This window comes from Gallus gallus, chromosome 26 (genome assembly GCF_016699485.2).
Source record: "Gallus gallus isolate bGalGal1 chromosome 26, bGalGal1.mat.broiler.GRCg7b, whole genome shotgun sequence".
NCBI lineage: Eukaryota > Metazoa > Chordata > Aves > Galliformes > Phasianidae > Gallus > Gallus gallus.
This window is the reverse complement of record NC_052557.1, coordinates 5,045,113-5,060,371: the sequence shown is the minus strand read 5'-3', so window position 1 is coordinate 5,060,371 and position 15,259 is coordinate 5,045,113. Positions and strand designations below refer to the sequence as shown.

Genomic DNA, 15,259 nt, shown 5'->3' with positions numbered 1-15,259 from the left:
TCCGCCAGAGCTCCCTCTACCACGGCGCTAGCTACGCAAACAGCGTCCACTTGAGCGCCGGCCGCGCCGTTAGCGCCCGGGACGGCGCCGCGCTCCGCTACCCCCGCGCCGTTACGGAATTGGCGTAGGCGGTGACGGTGAATGGGGAGCGAAGCGAGGGGCGGAACGAGCCCGCTGTGTGGCGCGCTCTCTGGCCAATAGCGGGGCGGGGCGGGGCGCGGCGGGCGGCCAATGGGCGGGGAGAAGGCGTGGCCGGCGGCGTTGGGGTGTCTCACGCTGGTGACAGCTCGCGCGTGCGATGATGGCGGTAAATAAAGGGAGCGGGGGGGGGGTGACCCCCCCCTTCCCCCCCATGGGGCGTGTGGGAGGGGTCCTCCTCCTGCATCCACCTGGGGAGGGGTGGGGGGGATCTGGGCTGAGCGGTCCGGGCTGAGCGGTCCCACAGTGGGGGGTGCATCTCTGGGGGGGGTACCTGTGAGGGGGGGCCCAGGGGGCTGAGGGGAGGCCCCGGCCCGGGGGGGCCGCGCCGCCGCCTTTGTGTGCGGGTCGGAGCCCCGCGCGGCCCCAACTTTCCCTTTGTTGCGGTGCGGGGCAGCGCGGCCGTTGTGAAGGTGGGGGGGGCGCGGGGGGAGCAGCGGCGCTTCTCGTGGAAGAACGAAACCCCGCGGGCACCGACAGCCCCGGGCGGGCGGCGCTGCGCTCCGGTGGGCCCTTCGCGTGGCGCTGAGCCGCGGGGCCTGAGGGCGCGGGGTCGGGGCCGCGAGGAACTCGGGGGGAGTTCAGCCCCGGGCTGAGGCGCCGAGCGGGGCCGGGAGGGACGCGTTCCTCGCGGAGGAGCTGCTGCCCGACGGCGATCAGACGGGTCGGTGCCGTTAAGGAACCGGCGCTGCCCCAGCAGCGGATTCGTCGCTCTGACGAGAGGAGATTGCGGGTATTCGGAGTGCTCAGACACGGCGCTGCGGACACTTGTTTTCCCCTCATCCTTTTCCCCGTGGATATCAGAGGCTTCACGTGAGAAAGGGGTTCTGAAAGTGGTGATGTTTCGGGGCTGGCACAGCCTTTGCTCTTGCGCAAGTTCTGTTTGTTCCCAGTAGATGTTCTTTATCCAGCAACAGCCGCACAAGCGGCGCTTTACAGAGCGTTGCGGCAGTGCGTTGAAATTAGGGCTTTATTCAGCTGTTGCGCATCCAGAGATCGTTGCTGAAGAGTTAAAGGTCGTTGCAGCGGTTGCGGAGGTGCAGCTGATGCGGTGCAGAGCCCCACGGCTCCGATGGAGAAACCGGGATGAGCCCCACGTGCTGTGGCCGCGGAACGGAGCAGTGGCGGTGTGAGCGCTGCCGTGGGTGTGAGCCCCACGCTCCGTGTGTGCACAGCAGCTGCCCGGCGTGCGCTGCGCTGTCAGCGAGGGGAGTGCTGCTGGGAAAACAAAGTCCCGCTCAGCTCCCGGGACGTCACTGTGCTGTGTGGAAGTGCAGAGCACGGCTTCCTGCTTGCAACTCGTCATCATCCTTCATTTGGGGTTCGCTTGCTTGTAGTTCTTCTCTCGCTTTGTTTCCTTCCTTGCTAAAATGCACTTAGTTGCTAATTGCTTTCTTTAAGTGATTGTTTGGTTCTCAGCACTTACGGATGAGCTACGAGAAGTACTTTGGTGGTGGCAAAAGTGGTCTGTGTTACAGAATCCATCTTTTAAGATCTTATTTTAATCAGCTTCAGGGTTTCCTTTGGTAGTGTTGCGTCCTCCCCCCCTCTCTTTTCTTCTCCCCTCCCTCCCCCACCCCTCCCCTTTGATACCCATTTCTACACTGAAGTTTCTCAGGACTTTTGCTAGGACTCATGGAGTGAAGCATAGCTGTGATGAGGAGGTTAACTAGTAGGTTCAGATCAGCCGGGAAATGGAACTGCTTAAAAATTCGGCTTCTTGCCTACAAGACATGCACACGTGAATTCTTTCACATGTGTTTTTGGTTTGAGGAAGTATGTGAAAGTTTCTGAAGCTGTCCTCAGTGCTGTCCTCAGTTCTGAGTCAGAACAGAACTCAAGGCTTCTGTCTTCAAGCTGCTCGTTAGAAAGGAACAGAGAGCTGCTGAGATCGCTGGTTTGAAAGCCTCACCTGTAACGCCATACAGCAATTGAGATGAAAAGGGAGGAAAAGGTAATGTGTGAGTTCCATAGTAACAGCCAGCTTTGAGCTACACAGCTTTATGTGCTGTGAAGGACCGTCTGCCTGATAGCTGAACGCTGAGAGTTCCGTATGAGAATTCTCTCTGGTGGATGAGTCTGAAACTTCGGCTGCAGCATTGCTGTGGTTCTCACCTCGAGCATTTCATCAAGGCTTTGGGTTGAGGTTCTGTGGGTTGTTTTTTTTTTCCCCCAATCCACCGTGGGGAGTGAAACCTCCAGAGCTGCTCCTGTCTCAGCAGCACGGTGTTAATTACTCTGTGTGTGAACTCTCCACCTTCCCTGAGCACTTCAGCGCAATGAGCAGAGCTGTGCTGGGCAGCAGGAACCCCCACCGCTCTCTTCAGTGGAAGACCATCCTCGTTAGCACGAAGCCCTTAATGAAGAATTGCTCTGGAGCACATGAGCTGCGCTAAGCAATTTCAATATATATATATTAAAATCAGAAATCAGTATATTCCTAACATCCAACAGATAAACCAGAATGTGCTGCTTGTTTCTTCCTGCTTGTGTACACCGCTGCTGCCGCTCTGCACTTCTGAGATCAAAGATGGCTCTGGTGATGCTGCTGAGCCGAACACAGCTTTGCCACCACTGAGTTATGGCCCCAGCGTGCAGACAGCAGCACAAACAGCCCCTTCACCAAGGGGTGAGGGAGAGGAAGCAGAAACCCATGCGGAGTTCTGTGAATGTCATCAAGAAGTAATTCCTCCGTGGTCTGAAACAAGTTTGTGGTATGCCTGCAATGAGTAATTCCTATTGCAGCGTACTGAGCACAATGCAAATTAAAATGCCCTTTATTGCTCTGTTTTCTGCTGCTTTTGAAGGATCTCCCCTCCCCCCCCCCCCCCCCCCCCCCCACTGTTGCAAAGTGATTTAGTACCATAGGTAGAAACAAAGAAAACTTGGCTGCTTTGTGCTGAGTGTTGTTAATTAGCTGACAGTAATGAGTTGACATTAACTGTTACACCTCCAGTGCATGACAAAGATGGGTTTGAAATCTCTGAGGAGATGCAAGCAGACTTGTTGGGGAGCAACTTGGGTGGAAGGGATGCTTCAAAAGGAGGCTCGCGAGGCGCGTTCCTCCCATCGGTCGGCTCGAATGTCGTGCTGTCCTTTTCAGAACCTCGCTGAGAAAGCAGCAGCACAACACGGGCTGTGTGGCTGAGGCTCTTTCCTCCCGCAGCTCACGTCTGCCCTCCCCGTGTCCCATTGCTGTGTGCTTCAGCCGCGTTTTCAGGCGAAGAAGAAGACTGAGATATGTGGATGTGAGGGCTTACAGCTGGGACGAGTGCATTTGAAGTGTATCTCGTGTACAATGTGTGGTCACAACATGGAGATGTGTTTCGATGTTTTCTATTGAAATGCAAAAGGTTGCTTTAGGTAAGGGAAAAAAGCACATCTTCAGCCACAGGAATTCCTACAGACAATCGGAACTGCTAAATAGCACTCTCCATCTCTGTCTTCAGAAGTTTTGTTTATTATGGTGCACATCAGTGTGTGGTATATATCACAAAACCTTTTACACCCCAGCCTCAAACCAAGTGTACTGGAAAAGAAACTTTCTTTTTTTTCTCTCTGTGTGAACTCAGTGGTAGATTTGAAAGAACCAATTTAATGGAGAAAAGCTTCAGTGCATTGATGCTCTTTTCAGTCTTTTCAGTCAAACCATGGAAGATCAAGCCAAGAGTTATGGGCCGCAGCTGCATTCTTCCATTGAGACCTTCTATAGGACATCAGCTGAGCTGATTAAGAAATGGCAATCGCAGCTATGTGCCCTTATTCACTCTGAAATGCAAATCCGTCCCCTTGATTGAGAAGCATTGCATTGCAACCATATTTTCCCATTCACTTTCAGTGGACGGCTTGGATTTGGTTAAGAAATACTGTCCTGTAATTACATTCTGTCTCTCTCTGGTTCTATGAAAAGCCTCTGAAGACAATTTGAGGTTTTGAACTTTAAATGGAAGCGGTGAGGAAGAGGGATCTTTGCAGCCCGTCCAGGTGGGTGTGCAGATGGAGCAATCCGTGGATTTAGCTAGAAATACTGAAAGGGTATCTAAAGAAGGGTAGTCAGTGCTGGTCTGTGTTTCTGCACTGCTGCTGCTTTGATCCCCAGTTTCCTGGAAGAGAGCAGTGGCTCTGAGCTTGGCTCCATTCAAATGATTCATGATAGGTGTGCTTTCCTTTTATTCCAATAGCAAAACTGTACATTGGATGTAATCCTTTCCTTCTTGTGGTGTGGTGGGGTTGGGCTTGGCTCTCTCCTGATGCTGAAGCTAACTTCACCAACTCACTCCAGAATGTCACTTTACGTTACACATTAAGTGCGTTCCGGCTGAATAACAAGTGCCTTGTATGAAGAGAATCACACAGATGTGTGGCTGACTTCTAACTCAAGCATTATCTGCGTAAATATCGAACTGTAGGCTATCAGAACAAGTAACTTGTTCATATATTGCACTTCTGCTTTGGTGTGAATGCTTTCCCCCCCACCCCCCATGTGCAGATTGGTATAACTGTCACGCGAGGGCCTCCTGGCTTTTTTGGCTAATTAGGGGCTTTTGCATTCACTGTGTTGTTTTTGTTGCTTGGCTTTGTAGTTGGCAGAAGGTGGTGGATTTTCTGGGTGGCGGTTCCAAGCACGAATTGGAGCAGCCCACGTGGGTCGATGCGTGTCTGTGCAGGTGTGCTGCTGGAGCTGGGCAGTGGGAAGCTGCAGCTCCCGATGCAGGGATGATGGCTGGCTTGGGATGATGAATACTGAAGCTTGGATTGTCTGCTCCTGAAAGAAAAAGAAAAGCTCATCACCTGATGGGGACAGATTGGTAGTTGGCTTTGGGCAGGGTGCTCTGTTGTCTGTACCTCATCAGCGTGCAAGTGCACCATCCAAGTGCAGCATTACACTCTTGCAGGAGTGATGCCTTCAGCTTCTCCTCCCAGTGACCTTCATTAGTAGTTACCGAGTCACTTCATTTTGGTTTCTTAGGGCAACTTTTTCACTCCTTGCTGCCCCTCCCCCTGTTCCCCTCTTGGAAATGCAGAAGGCAAAAGCGCCGCGGTGAGGCAGCTCAGCACACCAAGCTGTCACCTGTGCCAATTAAATGGAAGCCATCGCTAAATATCAGACCAGGTGCATGGGAAGGCTGCTGCTGGCCTTCCTTGCTGCAAGGAGAGCAGGAGGAGGCCTGGTGGCATGGCCCTGCACAGGTAGCACCAGCTTACCACTAATGCCCAGCCTTGTTGGTGTGCAGGAAAACTGCTGGTGGTGGCACAGAGCTCTCATGTGTTGCATGTGCAACGTTTCATGTACAAATAAGCCCTGCTTAAATACGCGCTGGATGTGTTCAGCAGAGGGGAGCTGTAGCTTGTTGCTGCATGCGACTGCTTCGCTTCCAGGCTCTGTAGCATCGGCCGTATCTTCTGCAGCTTGAGCAATGTGCTGGGAACAAAAGCACCATGCTGAGCACAAAGAGCAGCTCTCTCTGGATAGCTGCTTCTCCCCGAGGAGAACAAAGTTTGGATTTTTTTGTCTGTTTTTTTTTTCCTTATGCGCTTGCACACAAATATGGAAAAATGTGTTTTAATTGAGGCGTGGGGGGGTATTCCGGGCTTAAAGCACTATGAATTATTTCAGGGGAAAAAAAAACCCACATCGAACTCTGCTGTTCTTTTAAAAAAGAAAAACCACCCAAAGAAGTCAAACGAGCCAACTGTTTGTGTGCAGGGGTTGGGAGAAAGAGCCCTCAGCCTGGATTTAATGATGTTTAATCATTCTTTCAAAAATACAAAGGAGGTACTAAAAGCTGTTCAGCTAAGCTTTAGAGAACTAATAGCTATAACTCAGATTCAGAAGTGATTTAGTTCCAGAGGTAAGTCTATAATCCTACCAGCCATGAGTTAATCTGTCATCAGACTAAGGCTAGAAGCAAATCTATTTAACTAAGAATAGTTAATTCACCTGAATGTGTGCCACAATGAGGACCCTTCTCCCAGCCATGACTTTGTTTTTGACAGGGGATGATGATAGCTGATGTTTGTTGAAGGCAGACAGAAAAATTCCATTTGAATTTTGTGCTCTGGAATCTCTGAGCATTTCTGGTTCCTTTTGGGTGCTGGAGAAGTGAGCGAGTCCCTGAATGCGAGGGATGGTCTCCTGGTTGTTGTAAGGTTGGAAGGTTCTAAGAACAGCTTTTTGAGACAGTGACATCCGAAACAAATCCACCTCTCCCTCTTTCCTTTTCTTCTTGTCCGTTCATTGTTTCACCTCAAAACAAATTGATAAGATTACTTCAGACCTCAGAGTAAGATAACTTACTAAAATAACAGATGCTGGTGAATTGGGCCTCAGCTGATCTTAAATTCTGTGAGAAGATTATCAGTCTAATATTTTGCAAATCAAGTTCCCGTTCCCTTATTCTGCCATGGGAGAACAACGGCGCTGCTCCTCAGACGTTGCCTGCCGCCCATAGGCAATGGCTTCAGCCAGAGCAAGACTCAGAGCACACAAATGAGGCACAATCCCATTAGGAAGGGGCACGAAAAGCTAGAAGCCCTCCGCTATTTTTGTCTTGTTTTAACCTCTGTTCTTCAGATGTCTCGAAGTGGAGCCTCGCAAAACGTGGCTGTGGAATGCTGTACTTCTATTTAATGCTATTTGCCTATTCATTACGGCCGTGGAGATAATAAGCCACAGCCTGCTGGGGTTGTCTTGTTCTTTATTGCTTCAGTAGATGGCACTGACATGTTCATTTGACTGATTGCTTTCTGTGTCGTATCAGCTGCGATGTTGTTTTAGATTAGTTAATAGTCTGTCTAAGATTTTGCCAAGATGAATATGAATTGGAACGGGGGAGGAAGAACAGCGGAGGACTACCCATAACTTACAAGTATTCACTGCCCGCTATAATCCGTCTTTGTGTCTATGACAAAGAGATTCTCGAAGGGACTGTTAGCCTGCTTCTGAATGCGAGGGCTGCTCAATTGATCCCTGCTGCAGCCATCGGGTTCGTGTGCGAGCAGTGCCAAGAGAATCCTCTGATGTGCTGGGGCTGTAAAACTTCGTCTCGTACCTGCGAAACAGCACTTGGGTCTGCTTTGCTTTGTTGAAATTGGGTGTATTTTGCTACCAACAACGGTCAGGTTTTGTGACAGATTGGGGGAACGGAGCGAGATGCGCAGGTCAGAATGCAGCCTGTTCTGACCTTGTTAATAAAGCTCTTCGCCAGCGGTGGGAAATTGATTGTGCTGATATTATTGTGAAGGTGGGCAGAATTTGGGTAGAATTTTCCCTATTGAAGGTTGAATGCGGTTCTGAAGTATTTTTAATATACAGTGTCTGAACTGTCAACCTCAACTCTGAATGTATTGTTTACATCAGAGCAGGACCAACGTGATATACACTGGGTATGAAAAACAGTGTATTAAGATTATGGTCAAAAGAAATAATGGCTTCTGCGTTCTGAAAACAAACAAAATGAAACAGAGCAGCTTTTTTGGCTGCACTGTAGCAGGCTGTGATGAAAAGGAGTACTGAGGTGGGGAAAGAGGGCGCATGAGAGAATGGCTGTTTGTCTGTCTCCCGTGTTCCTGCTTTGTTAGGCCACGTTGAAAGGTAACAGTGCTTGTTTTGCTTAACTCGGCCCTTGTTAGTTATTGAGTTATAACATTCCTTGTTCACTCGTGTGCAGGTCCTGCCCTGTGGGTACATAAGCACGTGCTCTGTCCGTCTGAGCAGCGTCACCGAACGTCTGTCCTTGCTGAGCTGGTCAGTGGTAAGTAGAAGGCAGCAGGAAGTGTCAGCTCTGCTGTGAATCCCCACAGTGTGGGGATGGTGGGGTGTAGTCTGAATGGCCAAATAGTGAAAATCGGTGTCGTTTTCACTTGGCATCAGTACTGCTAATTTTACATCAATTATAGCTCTTTTTTTTTTTCCCCCCCAGTTTTTATTTTTATTGTTTTTTACAGGAGTGATGTTCAGGGGCAAACATGTACCAAACTTTAAACTGCTCAGTCATGCCACTCTGATGTTGTCAGCAATTAAGGAAATGGAATTAACTGTAAATTCATGGATTCTATGAAGCTGTGTGCTTGGGTCATAAAGTGAAGCTATTATTTGATACCGGGCAGCTAGCATCTGCATTCAGAGTGCTCTAATGCAAAACATTTTTTCATGTTTTATGCTGATAATTCAACCTATGCGTCTTTGCTGCGATTGCTTTGGGCTTACACAGATGTAGTTGGTGGAACCCAGTGGAATTGGTGGACTGCCTCTTTGCTATGTTGACTGTTTCACTAAGAGTAGAGGAAATATTGTGGATGGCTTTAATGCAGAGCGCCTCTTTTATACGGTATATCCATCTCATGTTTCCCAGCTTATTAACACTTCAAAAAGCCAAACCAGAAGTAAAACCTGTGCAAAGAAAAGGGGAAGGAGGGATTTTATGTGCTTCAGTAAACAAAGAAACATGGACTTCCAGAAAGCCACGAACTAAGGAGTGTATAGCATTTTGATAGTGCTTTTTAACATCCACAGACATTCTATAGAAAGTTCCCAGACTTTCATAGAGCTGTAGGACGTGTGTTTTTTCTTCCTGTTTGGCTTAAGGTGACTGTAAAGAATAAATAGCTATCTTAAACCGGAGTTCAAAAGGTGATCTTACCATGGAAAATAGTAGGGGTGTTGGGGGCATTCCCTGAGATCGTGGTCACTTATTTTTGTTCATCTCTTGCACTTGGACGTAAAGTAGTGCAAGTTTAGCTTAATAAGGATATTTATATTTCATCTTTTAATATTTTCTTCTAAATATATATCTTTAAAATATTTTAAATTTTAAAAGCTTTCACACTTCAACTTGTCTGGCTGGGGAATTTCAACAGCAGTGCAAATTGGCTGGTTCCTAAGGAGGACTCTAAAATGCTTTGGTAACTGAAGAAATTAATCTTCTCTTTGCCTTTTTGTGATAATTTTCAAGCCATAAATTGCTAGTTGTGTTCCTAGTGAATGCTAAACTGTATTGGGCTGAAGGGGGTCTTCGTTAGGAAGGAATGTAGATAGAAGACACACAGTTTTAAACTATTTGTTGGCCCACATACAATATGAATTACTGCTCTTTGAGGACACAGTCAGCATGAGGTCTTTTGTTTTAGTTACAAATTTCTTGTAGGCAAAGAGAGGGAGGTTTTCTAACTGAGATTTGTCAGCCAGCCTTGCTGGTAAAGGCAGTTCGTATCTGCAGCAGCGCTCTCTGTGTGCAGCAGCTCACCGAGCACAGCACAGTGTGGCAGTAAAGGAGCCAGGTGAGGCTCTTGTATCTGCCCAGGGCATTGCCTTGCTTAGGAGCAGGGCCTCAGGAGGAGTGTCCTTGCTTTTTGCTCTTGATCAGCACAGGCGTGTTAACAGAACACTTCAGTTTACACGCGGCTGTAGGTTGAAGAATGTCAGTCATACTTAAAATAATCTGGGAGATGTTAAAACTTTTCCAGAGCTTTTGGGAAAAGAGAATGTTTTCTCATCGTTGCTGCTTTCCCAGGGAAGCTTTGAGTGCTGAATGGAACACAGCTTTAACTATTTCTGTGATGAACTTGGTGGTTAGATAAACAGATAGTACCTGGAGGTGTCGTGAATTTTGTGCAGGTGTTGGTGCTGGGGTGACAAGGGCCAGTACAGAGGGCTGCTGCTGGGCAGGCACTGTGCCCAGTGTGCTGTGCTGCTGGGCTTTTCATGTCTATGGCTTGGAAGCTTTGAGATATGTGCATCTGCTTGCTGATGCAAAATGTGAAGCACGTGGGTATCTTCTGGGCCAGTTATCCCCTATGGCTAGGTGAGCTGTGGGGGGATGACCAATTCCTGCATTAGGGGCACGCTGGAGCCCCCAAGCCTTGTTCTTTTTGTTGTGGAGTAGGAAATGTTAGAAGGGGAGTGTGCAGTGCATTGTGGAGTCTATGCTCTTCGTTGTACGCTTAACACCAGCTATGGACCAATATCCACCAGCCTGAGCTTCCCAAGGTCTGCAGAAATCACATTTACTGAGGATGTGATTGCATTTACCCACTGAGGATGCCAGGGCAGGACATAGGATATCCACACTCTCTGCAGTTTGAGCGTTATTCCTCTTTGCAGTGACTGAAGATTTCTTTGAAAACTGATTCCTGAGATTCTGGGTTGTAGCATGCAAAAGGTGAGGTTGCTCCTGCTGCAGCTGGTCTGAGCCTTCCCTTCTGTCTGGCTCTAAGCTGTGTTTCTTACATGTATTCACTCTCATTGCTTGTCCTTCCTGTTCAAAGAAGCGGTATACCTACTCTGCATGTTCCTAGTGCTTTTCTTTTTTTGTGTGTTTGTCTTAATTTGCCTGTAACTAACTTTAGTCTGTCATCTCAGCTGGAGGGAAGCACCCATTGTAGGATATGAAGCTGACAACTTTAAATGAAATGTGCTTCCTGAGTAATTGGAAAAACTTGGTAAAGCACCCTTTATTTTCAGTGACACAGCATTGCTCCTGATATTGGGGGCCAGCATCATAAAGCAGGAGGCATTACTTTTGGAGCAGCCTTCGCAAATGAATGGCTCTTGCCAGCAGAGGAATGGGGCTGTCTTGAGCAGGAAATTTTTGTCATCATCATCCGAGCAGCTCAGATTACATGTTTTTATTAGACATCTGGTTGGATAATTGGTTCTTCACAAGTGAGTAGGTTAAAATAATCAGAGGAATAAAGTTTTTGAGTAGTTGTATGTAATTTTTAGCTCCCCATTCTCCCTGCTATCTCCTCATTTGCATTTGTGAGTTTTTGCAGCAGGCTCGAAGTTCTGCTCTAACGCTGTGTGCAGGAAGCTGTTTGCAGGCAGGGGTGACTGGAAGCTCCTTGCTTTTTGCACCCAAGGTTTTTAAACCAATTTGACAAAATGCAGTGCATTTGCATAGGATACTGAGGTTTGATGGAAACCAAGAGCATCTCAGGATGCTTTACCTAAAGTGTTTTAGAACAAAATGAGATTCACATAAAGGCAAACGTGTTGTACTGAATGTGATACTTAGAACCCATGGACTGGTGAGATGCTGCTGTGTTTCACTTTTGCTTTTCCCAGGAGAGGAATGAATTAATTTAAGAATCGTTGAGCCTGAGCTTCTCACCTGTCTTTGAAAGATGACTTCCAGATTGCAGCGAAGGGTTTGGTGTTGGTGTTCCAGGCTTCTATTTATTCTGGATCCATTGGACAAATGGATGGTGTGTTTGGTTTCCACAGCTGAGCACCTCACACCTTTCCTGACCCAAAACCTTTTTTGTTCCATGAACGTTTATGTAGAAAAAGAAAGTAGTGAATGTCAACAGATCTGTACAGATGTCTTGAATCAGTTTCCAAATGTGTAACAATGGTACAAAGGAACATAATGAAGTCATGTGTTTTATCTTACCACTCCCTTAGTGTTAAAATTGGCTTTGTTGCATTTGATTATTGAAGTTCTTATAGGATCTTGCCTTAAGTTTTCCCAGGATTGAGCCACACAGGTAAAGAAAGCAGAGTCTGACTTTGTGCTTAAAGACTGGAAGTCATTTGCAAAGTAAGAATTGTTCAGGCTATCTCTAGAATGCCAGGCTATCTCAGGAATGCCTGGTAGGCTGGGAAGAGCTGCTTGGTTGTATACAATTAAATTCTTCCTCCTGTCCTTTTTCCCCATCCGTATTTGGAAAAGAAAAGGTTCAAGAAGGGGAGGAGAGGACCACTAGAAAGCTTTATTTAAAATTAGATATTCTTTGATGGAAGAAATTGTAAAACCAAGAAATAAACCCAATGTACTGTAACTACCAGGAGAAGATTTTGTGTTTGTTGTATCCAAGACCTTAAAATGCAAGGAGCTGATTCTCCATTATGAACCTGGTTGCTCATGGCTCACGCTAGAGGGTCGCATCAGCCTCAGAAACCTGAGTTCAGTTGTTGCAATGTCTTCAATGCCTCCACTACTCTCAGGCTTTCCCCCCCACCTTGTGCAACAGCATGCAGGTTCTAACTCATCTCCCTGTTTTCCTCTAATCATAGCTTTTTAATTTCCCCTGCCAGTGTGTTGTCTTTATTCTCTCTGATAGGTTGTGGCATGCAGTTTGTTTACCTGCATAAAGCAGAGGAACAAATTTAGTCCTTAATTTGCCCTTAATTGTCTGCGTGTGCCTTTCCCTGACTTACTCAGTGATCTGTTGGCATGTTGGCAAGGCTCGCCCTTCAGACAGTGCCTGCTGCTAGCATGTGTTGCACAACACCACGAAGCCAGCTTTATTTATTCTTGTTTCTTTCATTGAAGGGGTCAAGAAAAGAGAATCAGTAGTGTGCGTTGTACCAGGAGGAAGAAATCCTGAGCTGAGGAGCATGGTGGAGGCTCAGCTCACCCAGCAGCCAGGTGCACACACTGCCAGCCCTGGGTGGATGCTGGGGCAGCCTGGTGTCCTTTGCAGCTTTGGTGTTAAACCCATGCTGACCAGAAGCCAGAGGTGTTCTGTGGGGGCTGACTTAGCAGAGGAAGTTGAAAAGCTGTGTAATGTAAATCGTTTGGGCCAAGACAACACCTTGCATTTCCAGCCTGCAGGGAAGCCTGGTGTGTATGCTGTTTGTTCACAGGGCTGAGGTTTGCAAGGGAAGCGTCCTCAGATGCCTAAAGAGAAGGAGGTGGGGAATATCAGATGAGATATGAGAGGTGTTTTTGTCCTGAGAGTGGCTGAACTGAGGTGCTGCAAAGCTGCTTTGTTAACTGAACAAAGTTGTTAAAATGTCTGTCCTTTTCAAACAGGGGATCTCGCTGGCCCACACAGGAAAAGCAAAAGCCGTTGACAAAAGGCTGTAATTCATACACTGACAGCCTCCTTCATTGTTAAGCATGGTTCTTTAATGCACTGTATCTGGTGTGTGATTGATTGCCTTGTAGCCTGTTACCCAGCTGAAACTAGCGACATACCTGCTTTTTTGGTGTTTTTTTTTTTTCCTTGGAAACTGAGAATAAATGCAGTGCTCTTTAAAAATATTGAGTCCTGAGACCTTGCAGAGCTGCTGAGTGTCTGTGCTTGGCAGCTGCTTCATCAGCCTCTAGAAAACAGCATTCAGAAAGTCCATCTTTTCTTTCCTGGTACAAAAACTGGATATGCTGGTGAGACTCAAGGGTTAAATTCCCAACACTGTCGCATATGGCAGTGAGCAGAATCACAGATGTTGATGATACAACATAATTAGTATTCTTTTATGTAAATGAAGGCTGTCAATGTTACCATAGTGTCTATACTCTTTCAAGCTGGAATCTACGCGATGCCACTTGGTCTCTCCAAGACTAGACAGGATTATTCCACAATTTTCTATCAGGACTCGAGCAGAAAAATAAAGAAGAGGGAAAGGAGGGAAGAAGTGGAGAGAAAGGTGAGAAGGAACCCCTCCAGTTTGGAAGGAGGAGACCAAGGCTGTCCTTTTGTTTGCTGTGGGATTTCCAAAAGTGTCTTTGCAGGTCCTGGAATCTGTGAGGGAATGAGCACAGTCTAAGTGAGAGCTGCTGCCAATCTTTGAGCTGCTTTGGAGGGACAGTTGAAGTGGTTCAGGCACTGCGGAGTCACCGCATTGGAATGAATTCTGAAGTGGCCGCTGGTGCTTAATCTGAAGTAGAAGAGAGTTAAAGAATAAAAGGCCTTTGTGGTACATAGATTTATTTGTCTTTTTCTTTAACAGATTTCGTCTTTAGCAGCAGCATCACTGGAAAAAGACTGCAATTGAGGTAAATGTGCATCGCTTTAGGTCCACTAAAAATTAGTCGTCTTAGCCTGGTCAGACAGGTTTTCTATATACCATTCACAGGCAATTGTTAAATATTTATTCCACAGCTTTCAGAAAGAGTGCTGTTTCCTTTGTTATATTAAACCCTGTCCCTCAGAAAGTGATTTTTTTTTTTTAACTAAGCATTCTCTCTGCCAGATCTGACACCATCTGTGACATCTGTAACCACCTTGTTTGTTATTGCTGTCCCTCCTCTCAGTACTGGGCATATTGCAGTTCTGTAGCCACAGAGGCATAAGCAAGCTAATTTAGTCTCTCTTGGATTATTACAACAGATACTTTTTTTTTCCCCCAATCTTTTTTGCCTTTGGCAAACTGCAGGTTTTTCCAATCCTTCTTTCCCGTGTAGTTCTTATTTTATTGCAGTTCACCGTTGAAAACCATTCGTTACTTCATTTTTGGTTTTGTTTGACAAATCATCCAGAAATGAAATTTAACCCAAGAAAGATTCCCCTCCCCCCCCCCCCCCCCCACCGCTCTCCTCCCCCCTACTTTCACAAATTCACCAAAGCAGCCAAAATTGAAGCCATCACAGGAGGTACACGTTTTTGCTCCATGTTTTCGCTCAGATTTTTCCTCTGCCATATGTTGGGTCACCCACTACAAAAGGCTGACGACAAAGAGGCTACATGTGATCAGCAGATTTATAGTTGATCAGAAATGAAAACAGAAAAACCAAATTCCTGAGGGCCTCTTCCATGTGAAATTTCTTAACGTCTGCATGCTTGGGTTCCTAAGCGCATTCGTGCTCGGACTTCCAGATAACTCTGTTCTCTGGGATAAACGTGTTCTCTGCAGTAGCTCTTACACTGAGGGGATTAATTCTGTTCAAAGCAACCTTGCTGGCTTTCATAGTTTATGTGCATCACGAGAATATTCTCTCTCTCCAGGGCTTTGAAGCTGCGCTTCCTTAGAATGAAGACTTAAGTAGTAATTAAATTCTCTAAGAACCGCCAAGACTCCTTTGAATGAAATGGGGATGTTCCAGGCTCTGAGCATTGCATTGGAGAGGAAGGAATGTTTCAACGTAACTCGGTGAGTACTGCGTGTGAGCGAGTGGGTCTGGGTGCTGCTTTGGTGCTCCAATCTCTTTCAGTTGTGTTGGGATGTCGGGCTGCACAAAGCACCACCGCGGTGCTGGGGGCTGTGCTTCGGTGTTTTGCCGTTGCTCCTTGTACGACTGAATCTCTCTTATAAGAAAGCAGAGGACATGGAGCGAAAGCTTTTTCACACTACAACTATGGTTGTGATACCCAGTTTTGAATTCTCTTCCACTAC

At 47.0% G+C, this 15,259-nt stretch overlaps 1 protein-coding gene across 5 annotated transcripts in view; it reads left to right on the top strand.

Annotated features, from left to right (window-relative positions):
* The first annotated feature begins 254 nt into the window (after positions 1–254).
* The window catches only part of USP49 (ubiquitin specific peptidase 49), a 32,649-nt gene continuing 17,644 nt past the window's right edge, over positions 255–15,259 (top strand). For 3 of the 5 annotated variants that reach the window (XR_001470189.3, XM_001231681.6, XM_040653037.2), the window contains exons 1-4: positions 255–307; positions 7,869–7,952; positions 13,877–13,922; positions 14,872–15,016. The gene's annotated coding sequence lies outside the window, so the exon portion shown is untranslated. Of the gene's footprint in view, positions 308–874; positions 1,012–7,868; positions 7,953–13,876; positions 13,923–14,871; positions 15,017–15,259 lie in introns of those variants that run through there. The other 2 variants (XM_040653036.1, XM_025143790.3) reach the window with 2 other exon arrangements.